Genomic DNA, 2,892 nt, shown 5'->3' with positions numbered 1-2,892 from the left:
CTTATAAAGATGTGATGCATTGTTGTTGGAGGTTTCATTTGTTGCTTATCGCAGTGGTGGGAAAGAAATGGCTTGGGTTTGTGAGTGTGGCAGAAAATGTATTGCTAGTGCTACTGGTTTAATGATGATAATGATAATTGAAATGGTGGATAAAAAGATCGATTTTTTCTTGTTTCTATTTTATTTATTTATTTATTTATCTTCCATTTATTTATCTATTTTGTTTTGCTTTTTTATGGAAGAGGGGCATTGGCCACGTGCAACAAAAAGGGGGGAAAAAAAGGTTACAGACGTGCCTTTCCCTAAAGAGCCAAATGATTATCCAAAGGTGGAGGGCAGTGTCACCTAAAAGAATAATACCAGTAATAATAGTAAAAATAAATAAACACAGCAATGCACAGAGTTATAACGAATATGAATAGAGAACAATAAGTGAGAAACGATGTGAAAATGGAAAAGAAAAGTGATGATAATGATAATAAGTTTATGATAATAATAATAATAATAATAATAATAATAATAATAATAACATAATGAAAAACTGTAAAGAAAAGTGAGCACATGGAGAAACAGAAGTGGAATTATACTGACAAACGTTTATGAAGGAAAAAAATAAAGTAATAAAACAGGATATTAAAGCGGGAACTCAAGAAAACGAGTGGGAGGCGGTGACATGAAACACACCACGATGGGACAAACAGATTTACACACAAAAAAAAAAAAAAAAAAAACCAGAAATATATTGCATTTGAATACAAGCAAGCACCACACACGAGAACACTTCAAAACATCAAAAATACACTCAAATCAAACGCGCGAGGAGAACAAGCCCACAAACTCTTTTCAAAACACGAAAAACATACACGGAAATTAAATTCATGCAAGGAGAGAAGAACAAAACATGGAAACACTTAACATAAAAAAAAAGAAAAAAAACGAGATTTAAATACTGCGAGGAGGATAAGTACAAACTCTCTTTAATTGAAAACAGAGGAAACATACGCAGGAAACACGGATAAAACACAAGCGCACGGGGACAAGATCAGAGTGAGAGACCGAATGAATTACACGAGTACTAGAAGATACATGGATATCTAACCCTTTTACTGCAATATGCAACACTTCACAACAACAAAGGCACGGTACAAGATACTGAAAACACCTACGACAAAAAGAAAATGAATTGAAAGAGTAGGTTTTTCAGAGTGCAGCCGGTAGAGGGTTTTGAGGTGAGTGCAAGACTGAAGTGAATGTTCAGGTGGTCTGTGACTAAGGAAAGGTGTCAAGTAGTAGTGAAACATATTAAAAGAAACATCGAGATTTAACACAAGCGCATGGGAACAGGTTCATAATTTGTTTACACTGATACTAGAGGGTACATGAATATTTAAACTCTTGAAAACACACAATAACATGAATATTAAGCAAAAGCGCACATAGGGACCTTCAATATTGAGTTGAACGGTTACAGTAAGATACACGGATATTTAAACCCCTGAAAACACTCGATAATCACGAAAAATAAACATGAATACTGACCAAAAGCGCAAGGAGACAAGTTCAAAGATGAGTTACACAAGCACAAATGCAGAGATGAATTATTAATGTAGTCTCACCAGGAAAAGTGGGAGTTTCTGGAAAGCAAGAGGTGGGCGTGCGGAGTGGCGTTACCGTGTCCTGGAAATGATGCAACATGACGCGGTGTGAGGAGAGTGATGAGTGCCTTGGCGAGTGGGTGGATCAGCCAGCGTGCAGGTAAAGGTGTAGCTTATTTTGTATTGCAGGGTTGTAAGAGAAAGAGGTTTTTGAGAAGTGATGCTAATACGTGTGAGAGAAGCTGATTAAGGGAGTGTGTCTTGTTTGCTTACCACACTGATGTCTTGAGAAGGAAATGCTTTGGAAATTATTATGATAGGTGGGAATTCATATATGAGCGTGTAAATATGAGTTTTGTAGGAGAGAAGTTCTAGAAATTGTTAAAATGATCATGAGAAACGGCTATGTGGACTGAAATGACGTACTTGAGTAATGAAACTGATGTGAAAAAGAGACGGAACCTTAAAAAGAGAACAGCTTGTGTGTGGTGAAAAGGTCGTATGTTAATAAGTAAAACTGGTTTTAATTAGATTTTTAAAAAATGATGAGGATGGTTAAAGAGAGGGAAGGTTTTTAGAGTCCGAAAATACTTACAGGAAAAGCTTATTTGTGGTGGAAGTTTCGTATATATATAGATAATTAAATGCACGTGGGTTTTAAAAAGGGGAGTTTTAGAGAGAGAGAGAGAGAGAGAGAGGAGAGAGAGAGAGAGAGAGAGAGAGAGAGAGTCAAGATATTGAGCTGATATTAGTTTAATTATATTATTATTATTATTTTTTTATTATCATCGTCATCATCATCATCATTATCATCATCATTATCATCATCATCATCATTACCACCACCATTATTATTATCATTATTTTCATTTCGTTCTTTTCCCCTCTTTTTCTTCCTTTTATCATTACATCCTTTCCTTCCCTTTTTTCCACACCGACATCAGCTCAAATCCTTGTCAGCACCACATCCAGGCCTTCATATCACCATCATTATTACCACCACCGTTATAATTATTATTCTAATTAGTTCTTTCCCCCTTTCTTCTTTCCTTTTATCATTACCTCCTTTCCTTCCTTTCTTTCCACACCCCTGTCTACTCAAGTCCCTGCCAACGCCACATCTCCTTCATCGCCTTCACACGAATATTTCACAAGACCATCGATGCCACTAGGGTGTGGTACAGGAGCGGCTGGCAAGGGGGGGCTGGGAAGAGGAGGAGGGGAAGCACGAGGGGGGGAGAGTGTTACATACATTATCAAGTGAGGAAAATAATGCTCTAATGAATTTAAAACGTCA

The sequence above is a fragment of the Scylla paramamosain genome, chromosome 36 (genome assembly GCF_035594125.1).
Source record: "Scylla paramamosain isolate STU-SP2022 chromosome 36, ASM3559412v1, whole genome shotgun sequence".
NCBI lineage: Eukaryota > Metazoa > Arthropoda > Malacostraca > Decapoda > Portunidae > Scylla > Scylla paramamosain.
The sequence above is the reverse complement of the archived record's forward strand: the minus strand, read 5'-3'. Positions refer to the sequence as shown.